Raw genomic sequence first — 14,442 nt, 5'->3', positions numbered from 1 at the left:
TATTCTTAAAAATGATCCTTAGAAATGGCAGCTAAAATTTGGCAAAACCATTTTCACTGTTTTGAGGACTGATCAACAAATAAAGTGCTAATTTTTGTGAGTAGTCATTTCTAAGGTAGAGCTTAGTCCCAAGAAGAATGTGAGAACAAGTAAATATGTAAGAATTCATTCTTTTTCCTACCAGTGTTAGCTGCTTCTTGGTCATGTCCTGATTTGCCTTGAATACAGTAATTTGAGTATTAGCACAAAGTTCAAGGCAGGCTAGGATGCATCTACTCTGTGAAGGCTTATGTTGAAAGTAGTCATAAAATTCTTCCCCAGGCTGATGACTGTGATTCAGGTCACTGGAGAGAGGCCCAGCCAAGGTCCTTGGGCTTCATAAAGGCTATAACACACAGTGAACTCTTAGTCATTTCATTCGATATTGCCCAGTCTACAACAGCAGACCCAAAGGCACAGGCCATATGTTCTTAGCATGGCAGTTGATAACCAAAGCATGACCCAGAGCTCAGACCCTATGCCCTAGGTCTTTGATGTACATTGTGTGAACTAGAAATAATTTTAAAAAATGCAAGGGGCCCAGAGAAATTTATGATAAAAGCAGAGAACTCCATGAAAGCTCTGGTAGAATCTATATTTAAGTATTTTCACTGCTGAAGGAAAAAAAAATGCCTGAACTAATATTCCTATAGACACTAAGAACATCCCAAATCCCCAGGATAGAGACATGCACATAGTAGGTGTTCAATACAAGTCCTGGATTTGCATGAATAAATAAGTGAAATGAGTGAGTGTTTTAGGGAGTTGAAGTAAGATAGGTGATCATGGGCCCTGGAGTCTAATTCTAATTCATACAAGCTATATGCTGGGTAAGTTGCTCCATTTCCTTCCCCTGAAAATAGGGGCAATAATACCTATTTCACGGGGTTGTGGATTATGATGAAATAAAATTGTGTGTATGTGTGTGTGTGTGTGTATGTGCACATAAATGCGTCTAGTACAATGTTTACCTTACAGCAGATAGTCAAATTGGAGCATGGCATAAGCATAGAGCTGTCCTACAACAAATCTTGCAGGAGCTGGGCTGGTAGCTTTGATGGTTTTCCTAGGCCAGGAACACAAGAGATCAAAGAAAATACTTTATGATATGCATTATGCTTTCAACTAAGGTGAATTAGAGACTAATGAGCTCAGTGAGGGAGAATGAAGTAGAACCAAGTAGAAGCAACGATTAAAAATGGCCCAATATAGAGAAAATATTTGCAAATGACATATCAGATAAAGGGCTAGTACCCAAAATCTATAAAGAACTTATCAAACTCAACACCCAAAGAACAAAAATTCCAATCAAGAAATGGGCAGAAGACATGAACAGACATTTTTCCAAAGAAGACATCCAAATGGCCAACAGACACATGAAAAAGTGCTCAACATCGCTTGGCATCAGGGAAATCCAAATCAAAACCTCAATGAGATACCACCTCACACCAGTCAGAATGGCTAAAATTAACAAGTCCGGAAACGAGAGATGTTGGCGGGGATGTGGAGAAAGGGAACCCTCCTACACTGTTGGTGGGGATGCAAGCTGGTGCAACCACTCTGGAAAACAGTATGGAGGTTCCTCCAAAAGTTGAAAATAGAGCTACCATACGATCCAGCAATTGCACTACTGGGTATTTACCCCAAAGATACAAATGTAGGGACCCGAAGGGGTACGTGCACCCCAAAGTTTATAGCAGCAATGTCCACAATAGCCAAACTGTGGAAAGAGCCAAGATGTCCATCGACAGATGAATGGATAAAGAAGAAGTGGTATATATACACAATGGAATATTATGCAGCCATCAAAGGGAATGAGATCTTGCCATTTGCAACGACGTGGTTGGAACTGGAGGGTGTTATGCTGAGTGAAATAAGTCAATCAGAGAAAGACATGTATCATATGACCTCACTGATATGAGGAATTCTTAATCTCAGGAAACAAACTGAGGGTTGCTGGAGTGGTGGGGGGTGGGAGGGATGGGGTGGCTGGGTGATAGACATTGGGTAGGGTATGTGCTATGGTGAGCACTGTGAGTTGTGCAAGACTGTTGAATCACAGATCTGTACCTCTGAAACAAATAATGCAATATATGTTAAGAAAAAAAAAAGAAGATAGCAGGAGGGGAAGAATGAAGGGGGGTAAATCGGAGGGGGAGACGAACCATGAGAGATGATGGACTCTGAAAAACAAACTGAGGGTTCTAGAGGGGAGGGGGGTAGGGGGATGGGTTAGCCTGGTGATGGGTATTAAAGAGGGCACGTTCTGCATGGAGCACTGGGTGTTATGCACAAACAATGAATCATGGAACACTATATCAAAAACTAATGATGTAATGTATGGTGATTAACATAACAATGAAAAAATTTTTTAAAAAGGCCCAATATAGTAAATCATATATATGGTGGTAGCATCCTGATAAGGCTAGGGCAATCTGTATTGCTCAGATTCTAAATCTGCTTGGTGGTAATTTTCTGATTGCTTTATCCTCAAATATTATCCCCCCTCAACTCTTTTTTTTATTGAGGTATAATTTACCAGCAATTAAATGCAAAGATTTTGAGTACAGTCCAATGAGTTTTGGCAAATGTATATACTTTTATAACCAGTATCATAATCAAGATATAGAACATTTACACAATCCAAGAAAGCTTCTCCCTGTACTGATTTCTATCACCCTAACTTAGATTTGCTTATTTTTAGGTCATATAAATGGAATCATACAGTACGTGCTTTTTTTATTTTGCTTCCTTCAGTAAAATAAAATTTATAATTATTGTATATATTCATAGTTTCTTCTTGCTGGGTGGTGTTCCATTGTATGAATATACCATATTTGCTTATTTATTCTTACATTGAAGGGTATTTGGATTGTTTGCAGTTTGGGCTATTATAACTATGATATGAACATTCTTGTGTAAGTCCTTGTGTGGATATATGTTTTTTTCATGGATGAATATGAAGGAGAGCAATTGTTAAGTTCACACATTTTATTCTTGAACTTTTGTTCTGATTAACCTCTTGGTAATCTGGATCACATATTTGAATGCTTTTTGCTGAAAAATTTGGTAGGTGATACGTTTCTGAGAAATGGTTTATTTCTTGAGAACTTAAACAAATATGCCTTTGTTTTTTATGTACATAGATAATACACTTTTGAATTCCATCTCCTCTCTCATCTACTATCAATGTCATTGCTCTAGACCAGGCCTTATCATCATTCACCTGGAATAGTGCACCTTGAAGTATCTTGACAGTATCTCTTCATCATTATGATCCCAGTGCCTGGCACATGGCCAGAGGTTAGTAAATATTTGGGAAATGAAATGTGTGCTTCTGCTGAGTCACCTAAACTTACATTTCACTGGTACAGTTTAGTCACTCCCTCTTATCCACAACCCAACCTCATCAGCATAAGATGAAAAGTTATGAGCCAGGAATTAACATTCAAATCCCAGATGGAGCTGACATGGCAACAAATACAAAAAAAAAAAAAAAAAAGATGCCAGAATATTAACTATACAATCCTATAAAATGATACTGTAACTATACTATAAAAACAACAAATTAAGGAGTTAAGAGCCCAATGGGACATTGCTTGACAAATGTTGACGATACTAAGCTAGAATAAATCAAAAGTGACACCCCTTCACAAGAGGATTGGGAGAAATTGGTTGGATTTATGTGTCATCTGTTGTTGAAATAACTTCATACACATCACTGCCATTGGCACTGTTTACCAGCAGAATGTGATGATGCATTTCAACGAAGCCCCAGATGATAGCTTTTAGAGGTGGAAATTAGCAGATCCTATGTACATGCAAACACACACACACACAGACACACACACACACACACACACACACACACACACTGAAATTCAACATTATGGAAGATTCTGGCAAGAAGTATTGGTCATCATCTAGATTTACTTTGCTATACAGGCAAAAAAACAAGTATCTTATAGATCTTTTCTCTTGAATTAAGTATGTGTTTAGAGTTTAGAAGATTCCATTAAAATATGGCTACCTAAGGACCATATCTTTCTCTGGATTTATGTCTTTGCTACAGTGATTCCTTCTCAGGTATCCCATCCTATGCTGCCCTGTTGTTGACAAGTTCTTTAACACTCTACATCCAGTTCATTAAGAAATCTATCTACCTTCAAAATATATCCAGAATATTAAGACTTTTCTCCACCTCTCCCCTAGTGCAAGTTACCATCATCTCTCACCTGTATTACTCTAACACCCTTCCTTCTGGTGTCCCTGCTTTCATCCTTGTTCCTTTACAGCTTGTTCTCAATCTAGCTGTCAGCATGATTCTTCTAAAAGATAAGATAGATCACTGGTACTCTATTTCCCACCAAACACTTTGCCTCCTACCATTTCACTTCTTTACACCCTCTGCTCTTGCATCTCAGGCCTCCCTGATACTCCATGAACATTCCAAGGATACTCCTGAATCGTAGAACTGTGATAGTATTTCCCTCTCCTTACTCTTGCTTACCACTTTCAAGTCTTTTCTCAAATGTCATCCTTCTGATAAAGCCTGCTCAGACCACCCTAATTAAATCCCAGCACCAGCCCGCCGTCCCAATTCTCCTTATACCATAGCGCTTATCACATTCTCTCTGTGTACTTATTTATTACAGATTTTATCTGTTGTCTCTCTTCCCTAGCCAGCTTCCTTTGCCTCTTCCCAAAGGCAAGCTCCATAAATTCTTATCTATTTTATTCACAGATTATACCCCAAGTGTGCAATGCTTAGCATGTACTAGGTACTCAATAAGCATTTGTGGAACAAATGAATAACCTTGCATTAGATGCTTCTGAAAAATGAAGGTCTCCCTTAAGGTCTTCAGCATGGAGAATTTAGAAAATATATTGAAAAGTTACTGTTATAAGCATTGTTGCATGTCAAATTTTAAATTTCATGTAGAACTCGAGGTAAAAGTTATCTTACCTGGAAGTAGAAGGCAGCTTTTAAAGGTAGAAAAATCTAGTTTTTCTAGCAGTTCCTCTAGTATATTACATTGTTAGATATTCCTCAAAAGTGAGAACAATAAGTTTTTCTTTACCCTGCAAGAAAAATGCTGTCATGTTCTGGCACAGATATTTCTCAAATTCAGTGGTCCATGCCACATGGGCCTAACGTTGTGAGCCCTAGAGGAAGGGATTATACATCATTGCTGTTCAAGCACTGACACTGTTCTAAGAATTTATAGCATCATAACTAAAACAAAATGTGTGCTTCCCACATACTCATCTTTCATGTACTACTATTACTTGCATCTAGATATATTTTCTTTAAATTGACATATTACAAAATTAAGTATATCTAAAAAACTGAAGCTTTATATCAGTACCACAAATGAAAAATTAGTACCACTTGCCATAAACAGAAGAGACAAAAAGCATACATACAATGAAAATTTAAAAGTTATTAAATTCCAGCTCGATACTATTGCTGGCCCAATGCTTTGAGTTTGCGGTCTTTTTTATCTTTTTTGAAAATGAAGAACATAGATAGGACACCTGGATGGCTCAGTCATTAAGCGTCTGCCTTTGGCTCAGGTCATGATCCCAGGGTCCTGGGATCGAGCCCCACATCAAGCTCCCTGGTCAGCAGGAAGCCTGCTTCTCCCTCTCCCTCTCCCCCTGCTTGTGTTCCCTCTCTCGCTGTCTCTCTCTGTCTGTCAAATAAATAAATAAAATCTTAAAAAAAAAAGAAAAGAAAATGAAGAACATAGAATATTAAAAAAGATATGAAAATATATAATACCAAAACAAAAGTTGTTTCTTTTTGACATTGTCAGTAGAAAGAGAATTTTAAGATGCATCTCAGTGTGTGATTCAGTATTACTCAAGACTATGCCCAGATTTCCCCTATAATATTCTTGTGTCCCTGTGCCATATGGCGGTTAGCATGGACTCTGGAGGGCAACGACCAGATTCAAATGTTGACCCCATCACTTACTGACTCCGAAGCCTTGAGCTAGAGACATAATCTCTCCAAGTTTCACTTTCCTTCACCTGTGAAATGGGGCAAATAGTGCCTATTTTGCAGACTGATGTGACAGTTACATTATAGAATATGTGAAACCACCAACCAGATGCTTTAAAACATGATAGTTCCCTTCTGGTTCAAACAACATTCTTGGCCTTTAATTTCAAATCCTCCCTGTTCAGGGCACCCATGAATCCACACTGCCAAGGGTACAAAGTTCTCTTTAATGTATTTATGGCTTTTATTTTGTAGTTGACATTTACATCAATACGTCATTATAGGTTGGGGGAGGGAGCACTTGTTGCAGATATTCTTATACAGCAAGCCCAGCCAGTTTTGAATAGAGACTGGCAGTAAATGATGGGTCAAGTGAAGTCACTTTGGGAACAAGGATGATCTTTCAGCTAAAAATGCCATCTGTACCAGAGGAGGGCGGGCCCAACATATCAAGATATGAAACTCAGTTGGGCTGACTAGCTCAAAAATAATTCATCAAAATTGGGGAAATTTGCAAAGGTCACCACTGACTCATCAAGAACATCCAACATTTCCAATTCTCTACCCCACATTTCACCCCGACTCCTTCTTCCACTGTGAGAGTAGCATACATTCCAGCAAGAGGAAATTGGCAACTGGAGTATATTTTCTCCATCTGTCCAAACGTAGGGGCAATTGGGGGCTGATGTATATCTTTAAATTCATATAACTATTAAAATAGCCAATTAGAATTATTTGAATAATTCAAAGGATTTAAGCAGGAAAACAAGAAATATCTGCAAATCAAGAAAGATACAATTATTTTATTTCTCCATGAAACACCAGCTTTAATTCCACATTTTGGAAAGATAGGATGACAATAAATATTCATATGTTTTGCATTTTTTAAAAGATAAAAGTTAGTGAGAAAAATGCAAACTACAGTGAAAGTCTGTGGTTTAAATTCCCTCTTTAGATTTTATAATAACCTTTATCTTCTTGCATTTTCTCCCTTTATTATTAACACAGGACAACCAGATTTCATTATCTCCTTTTAAATTATGTTTCTTATTTCTTTGTTTGGCTCATTTACTTATTTATTCCTTTAGATGTGGATTGATGAGGGAGGGGTCGAAAAATGAAGACAAAGAGAATCTTTCTGTGCCACCTTTTATAAGAGAAGTTAGATTTTATTTTCTTATTTAGATTCCAAGAGAGGCTTCATTAGGCTTAAAGGCGTGGGTAGCAAAGAGATTTTTCTTTGAGGGAAAAGGGGCTTATTCATTCAATAATTATATCTGTGAGTAGACGAGGAAAGGATCACTAAACAAACAAAAGTGCTGAGACAATTAACTATTTGGGAAAAAAATCAAGTTAAATCTCTTCTTGCCATAGAATAAAAATAAATTCAAGATAGACTATGATTTAGGGGCGCCTGGGTGGCTCAGTCATTAAGTGTCTGCCTTCGGCTCAGGTCATGATCCTAGGGTCCTGGGATCAAGCCCCACATCGGGCTCCCTGCTCAGGGGGAAGCCTGCTTCTTCCTCTCCCCCTCCCCCTGCTTGTGTTCCTGCTCTTACTCTCTCACTCTCTCTCTGTCAAATAAATAAAATCTTCAAAAAAAAAAAAAGATGGACTATGATTTAAATGTGAAAAACAAATACATGAAACCAAAGAAGATATAACTGATTGTTGACCATAGGATGTAAAAAGAAGTCACAATAGAAAAAATAATTACAGATTTGTAAAAATAAATAAATAAATAAAAATAAAAAACAAAAGAAGGAGAAATTATTTTATAGCAAATAAAATTATTATGAGCAAGTAATACATATAAAGTGTTCCTATTAAATAATAAGAGAAATGTTTAAAACTCCTTTGAAATTGGCCAGAGGACATAAACAAGTAAATCAGTGAGGAAATAAGAATAATGAATACAGAAAATAAATTCTATCTCCCTAGTAATGAAAACACAATGATGGCTCTGGTCTGGTGAAGATGGGATAAGCAGATTCTACCCTCCTCCTGCTGCTAATTACAAATAAAACCCTGGACCAACATAAAGCAACGATCAGAGGATGCTGAAAGGTGGAATCAGGAAGATGGTTGGGCTACTGAAGGAGAAGGACTTGACGGTGAGTTCCCTGGGGTTTATTTTTGTCTCATGTATATCTTGGTCTGGGTGCTGAGCTGCCTGCAACACAGAACCTCCAAAGGGTACAGTAAAAAAATAATGTCCCAAGAAAAGTCCGCTGCCTCTATCCAGAGGACTGGGAAGAGAGAGGCCTAATAGGATGGATCCCTGTTAGCCTACCTGCCCTACTAACCCCACAAAAGAAGCAGCTTCCTCCTCAGCCCACCACACAGCTGTAGCGTATAGGCAGTGTCCCTTTCTTTGCCTCTCCCCAGGGAGTACATCCACCAGAGTCTTGGCATGGGGGCCCAATCAACTCACTCCTCACACCGAGCAGATGCCCCCCGGTGTGACAGCTACAGATAGAGTGGAGTGGAGCTCTACAGGACTATCCACACCCTCACTAAGCAAACGTAAGCAGAGGCAACATCTCTCTTCTTCCCTCCTCACCCTAACCAGAGAGCGGGGAGAGGATGCTGAGAAAAGGAAGCTAGAAAGGAATCACTTATATCTGTGTGCGAAGTCCCAGGTTACCCTGAAGCGGCCCATGCATGAAACCAACCAGAATGAACATGGCAAATGCTCTGAGAATTGAATTATGGTATCACATATCACCCAGGCTTCAGGTTGTCCTCCAGGTAGTGTGCACAAGTGGGGCTGACCAGAATTGCACTACCAGAATAGAGGTGTGTAGGGGATAGGAGAAATAGGTGATGGGGATTAAGGAGTGCTCTCGTGATGAGCCCGGATGCTGTAGTGTTGAATTGCTAAATTGTACACCTGAAACTAATATTACACTGTAGGTTAACCAACTGGAATTTAAAAACTTAAAAAAAAATAAAGGCTTTAAAATGAAATTGGCATTTGAACCACAGCCTTCAGGATCACAGATACAAAAACTTAACAAAACATTAGTAAATACACAAAAGAATAATGTATCATGACCAAGTGGGGTCTATTTCAGGATACAATATTGGTTCAATACACAAAAATGAATTAATGCAATCTGCCACAGTTATAATCTAAAGGAGAAAATCTATATGATCGTATTGATTGAGGCAGAAAGTCTTATAAAATTTAATTCCCATTCCTTCTTAAAATTTTCAGCCAAGTAAAAAACAGAAAGAAACTTCGTCAACATGATAAAAAGCATCTACAAAACAATGTACAGCTCACATCATATTCAATGTGACAGACTGGATGCTTTCTCCCTAAGATCAAGAATAAGGCAAGTATGTGTACTTTCACCATCCTTTCCAACATAAGGACGTTCTAGTTTGTGTGACAGGGAAAACAAAATAAATATAGTTTGGAAAAAAGGAAATAAAAATTTTCCCTTAGTGACTGGTGGTTAGGCAAAGAGTTCTTAAATATGAGATCAAAAGGGTGATCCATAATAGAACCGATAAATTAGACTTTATCAAATGAAACACTTTTGTACTGCTGAAGGCACTGTTAAAAGAAGATACAAGCTACAAATTGGGAGAAAATATTCGTAAGTCAAAATGGAGGTTTTTTTTTTTTCCACAATGTAATTTCTAAGGTAGTCTTTAAAGATCATATGTATAGAGCTTTGCGCAGTGGCAGTATCATAGCCAATGAGGTTCATCCGAGGCGCGATTATTGCTAATTGAAAGATCATATGTATAGAGACAATATAATACCATGGGAAGATGCTTATAATAGAATATAAAATGAGTTTAAAAACCAGGGCACAAAACTATATATATATATATATATATATATATATATATATATATACACACACACACGTATTATATATGAATATATTCGTATTTTATGTAGTTTATCCAATTTAATATATATTTAATTACTAAAATTTGACAAACATATTTATTTACATTTGCATATAGGTTATATATTATCTTACATATTTTATTTTATATGTCACTATATTAAATGTCTCTTTTATACATTTATATATTTAAATATACATACATTAATATAATGTTGATAGTGATTATTCTGAGTAGTGAGTTTATAGGTTGCCTTTATTTAATGCTTTATGTTTTTGTCACATTTGGGAGTGTGTCACATATGTAAACATGTAATAGTATCATAATCTTCATGTGTCACATATGTAAACATGTAATAGTATCATAATCAGAAAAATGCTATGCCTTGAGAGTCAAGAGACCTGGTGGCTAGTCACTGTGTTGCCACTAACCAGGTAACCCCAGGCAAACCGTCAAAACCTTCTCCTTCTCAATTCCCTTAGATGTTGAAGGAGGAGTTACACGATATCTTTTCAGGGTTTCCCGCTCTGTTATTTCACAGTTCAGTTAGCAAGCATGCATGAGACACTATACGAGGCAACACAAGATAGAAAAGATGGACTTAATCTCAAGGACCTGAGTGTCTCATCAGGAGTAAACAATGGTCTACACATATTAATCCGTCTAGCATGAGGGAGAATCTGGTGAGTGCCATGAGGGGTTAGTGGAGGAGAAGCCACATCTGGCAGGGTGAGCAGAAACATTTTCATGAAGGAGTTAGCATAATCAGCCTTATCTCTTCCACTCCCAGTTCAGCTGATTTTCTCCTCTATAATTTTCTCAATTGGCTTCCAATTTTATTCCATTAGTCGTTTGGATCATTATTAGTTTTTATTTCAATTTCCTCTGCAGTGAGCCCTGTCAGCAGCCAAAGAGTGACATAAAACCAGTGAATTGGAATCCAAAAGAACAAATCGCAGCTCAGTTAACAAATATGTTGGCTAAATGCCGGCCTCAGTAGGAAACAGTCAGCCAAAATATTTATCAACAGGATTTTAATTCTACAGTTTGATTTAAATTTCTGCTCAGCTGAGTGTGGGGTATATCTAGCTGGTTAACTCCAGAATTCTAATCAAAGGACCTTCAAAGCAGCGAGACAAATACTTGTGTTAGTATTTCAGTTGCCAACTTTAGATGGTATGGCTCTTGAATACTTTCAGACAGCACCCTGAGTCCTTGGCAGCCCTTTAAGAAGTCCCATAGTGTGTTCATTATCTAGCTTTTTGTATTTTGCCACTTGAATGCCCTCACATCCGCAGAGTGGGCTTCTAGAACACAAATTCTGGCTTGTTAATGACCTGGTCTTGGTAGGAAATGCACTTGGAGTTGCTTTCCCAGTAGTAATGATACAAATAAGCATTCATACTACCTCAGGAGGGCTTTCAGGTGTGACCATATATGGGGCCACTGACTGTGTCATCCCCTTGGGGAAACTTCTACTTCTCAAGAAGTAGGGTAGCTTCCTGTCCACCTTTTCTGCTGACTCCCTCCTGCCTGCACCTGCATTATGCTTCTGAACATAGTTCTTCCCATCACTAGCTAGTAAGGAGGGGAAATGTTGTCCTTCCAGCTCCTGAGGGAAAAGTGTAGCACCTGCATCATGCTGAGCTTGGAATGGCTAGAGAGGTACCATCAAATTACTGCACTGAGAAGGGGAGTTAAGTGGTGTCACACAGGGAAGTACCAGAGCTGACAAAAGTATAGGAAATCAATTTTTGGCTCAGATTCCCATGAGGAAGTGACTGCATCTTCCCAAAGGAATATAAACTCCCCCTCCTTTCACTGCCACCAGGCAAAGAAATTCCTACATAGAAAAAGAACATAGGGTATTTAGATATGCATAGGAATAAAGGCGAAATTATATCACTAAAAAAGTTTAGAAGCCATCCATCATTGTAATGGACATGGAGATACACCACCCAGATCTTCCTTTAGGGAAGGAGTTGTCACCCCTGCAGCTGGGAGTGCTATCGATAGACAGTCCTCAATATCAGCTTCTTTGGAGATCACCTCAGCCCCAGAGCCAGCTCTACACCATGGGGTAGGAGACATTGTGATATAAAAGAGAAGGTGGTTTCCTGCCATGCTGGGAAGAAATAAAAATTCTGCCTGGAGGGGTATATATAGATATGGATGATATATAGATATAGATCTACATATAGATCTATATCTAAAAATTCTGCCATATATATATGAATATGAATATATATATATACATATATATATATATATTAGAGAGAGAGAGAGAGATACTGAGAAAGAGGGAGAGAGGGGTGTTGAAACACAATTTGAAGTCTGCCCCATGCCTTTTTCTTCAAGCATAAATAGAATGAAAACTTAGATCGGCTTGGGCCCTTCTTAGAGTGCCCCTGACCAATTTAGGCTACCACAATAGAATAAAAATAGAAGAGCATTTTGAATGAGAGGGGAGGGGTAAAAGTATATGTTTCGGTTTCCCAGTACCTATAGGTGGTTTGCAGAACTTTCTGCAGGAAATAGAAATAGCTCAAAAGGGCCAATCACCTGGGGAAAAAAAAACAAAAACCAAAAACCTGCCATTGAGATGATGAGGACATGGACAGAAAGTCAACAGGTACCATGAACATCAGCAGGTGCTGGAGCTCCACTAACGTCCAAGTGGATCCATTTCCCAGGGCACTCAGTACAATGGATATAGACATTTACTTCAGAGGAGACCAGGAAGGATCCAGATGACTGCACAAAAGCCAGCCACCTTTCCTCTCATGCCAGGTAGCTATCTATGCAGTGTCCATCTGAACCCAGGCACCGTATTGGAAAGAGAAGTCTCCTTGAGACAGAAGAATTCCCTGGATAGGAAGTATGAGTTTTGAATTGACTCAATTTAAATCTTCAATGGACTATTTACTCCAAAATGATTGTGTTAACCTAGATGAGACTTATAAACCAGAAATGACAAAGTTACCTCCAGCAGGCAAGTTTAGGGTCATCCCCATCCCCATCAGGCAGAAATGAGGGCTCAGGAGTAAGTCATGTTTTGCTGTAGAAAAACAGATCTTTTCACAGTTGAGTTGTCACTGAGAAATTTAAGCCATCTACATATCTTTAAAAGTACCATGAAATGCTTGATTCCACTAGATACACCTCTGAAAGGTGCTCCATGATGGGAAGAACAAGAGATGATGCACAATATTTACCCACTGGGCAAATAAGGCATGTAAGAACAATGCACAGCTCAATGAGCTGAGTCCCACAAAATTGCTCCTTTTTTTTTTTTTTTTTTTTTTTTTAATGCAGGGCTTGAACTCACAACCCTGAGATCAAGACCTGAGCTGAGATCAAGAGTCGGACACTTTTTTTTTGTTTAAGAGTCAGACACTTAACTAACTGAAACACCCAGGTGCCCCCGCAACATGATTGCTCGCAGACCCAATCTCACCCCTTCCACCAATATGCAACGCTACCTTGGGCTGCCTTTAACCATCTCTTCATCTCAATTTGTCTGCTAGTAAAAATAAGTAGAACCCAATAATATTAATCATAAAACATTTTAAAAAGTGAAATGACAATAATTAGATTCAGAGAAAAACAAATCTTATCTCTACCACCCCTATCTCCATATATGATACCCAATATGATTCTGAGAGAAGGGGGGTTGGCAGTTGCTGACAGAAATCCAGAAAATCTGCAAATTATTTATGCAGAAACTGAGTGGGACAGGGCTTGCTTTTTGAATTATGCATGCTTCTGCTTTATCAAATCCATTCCTCCCCACACATATTATAGGAGTTGTCATCTCTTATTTACACAGCACAGGGTACATTGCTCAAATAAAGAGGGCAAAGCACTATGGTGCACAGAATAGAGTGTTTACATTGAAAGTGTGAGTATTTATTAATCAATTCTATACATTTTAGTTACATTTTTTAAATATCATGTAATGTGTGTTGACAATGTCCATGATTTAAAAAAAAAAAAAAAGTCATTTCCTCCCCCGCTATTCAGCAGGCTACTTGGACAAGCAACACATTATTTCTAAACCGTAGTTTCAAGTTTTACACTAGTTTCAGTTTTGTGATCATTCTGAGCTTCATTCTTCTCCTGTGCAAAATGGGGTAACAAGACCTTCCTCAAAGGTCACTGTGAAGATGAAAAGATAGGCTGTACATATAGCAAATGGTGTGAGTCTAGCATGATAAGGACCTTTTTTCCTTTATCCCTGGGTCACCAGTGTGATCCTCTGCCTTGATTTCCCTAGCCTTGTATTGTTAAAGGAGACCAAGGGGACTTACTGCCATGAGGCCGTTTAAACAGCATGGATTCTTTTTCCCTGACCTGGTCTGAATATGGCCCCAACACACACACAGATGAATAGTGTGAAGACATGGGGAAGGGCAGTGGTATGGAAGCAACACAAAGATACAGGGGGAAAATTAATTGAAAGAACGTTTTTTCCCTCCATTTCCTTATCCTTGATTACCACCTCTGCACAACACCCCCGTCCCTAA

The 14,442-nt window shown here is 38.4% G+C and overlaps 1 protein-coding gene and 1 non-coding gene across 2 annotated transcripts in view; one reads left to right on the top strand and one right to left on the bottom strand.

Annotated features, from left to right (window-relative positions):
- The window catches only part of CPNE4 (copine 4), a 367,114-nt gene that overhangs the window by 276,058 nt on the left and 76,614 nt on the right, over nt 1-14,442 (bottom strand). The window lies entirely within an intron of this gene.
- On the top strand, nt 9,729-9,867 carry LOC114205748 (U4 spliceosomal RNA). The gene has a single exon (XR_003608457.2). It is a non-coding gene; the product is annotated as a U4 spliceosomal RNA (small nuclear RNA).

The sequence above is a fragment of the Eumetopias jubatus genome, unplaced genomic scaffold, assembly GCF_037043125.1.
Source record: "Eumetopias jubatus isolate StellerSeaLion01/CBP00866 unplaced genomic scaffold, mEumJub1_p1.0 scaffold_1, whole genome shotgun sequence".
NCBI classification, from domain to species: domain Eukaryota; kingdom Metazoa; phylum Chordata; class Mammalia; order Carnivora; family Otariidae; genus Eumetopias; species Eumetopias jubatus.
Note: the sequence above shows the minus strand (reverse complement) of the source record. Positions and strands in the feature narration are given on the sequence as shown.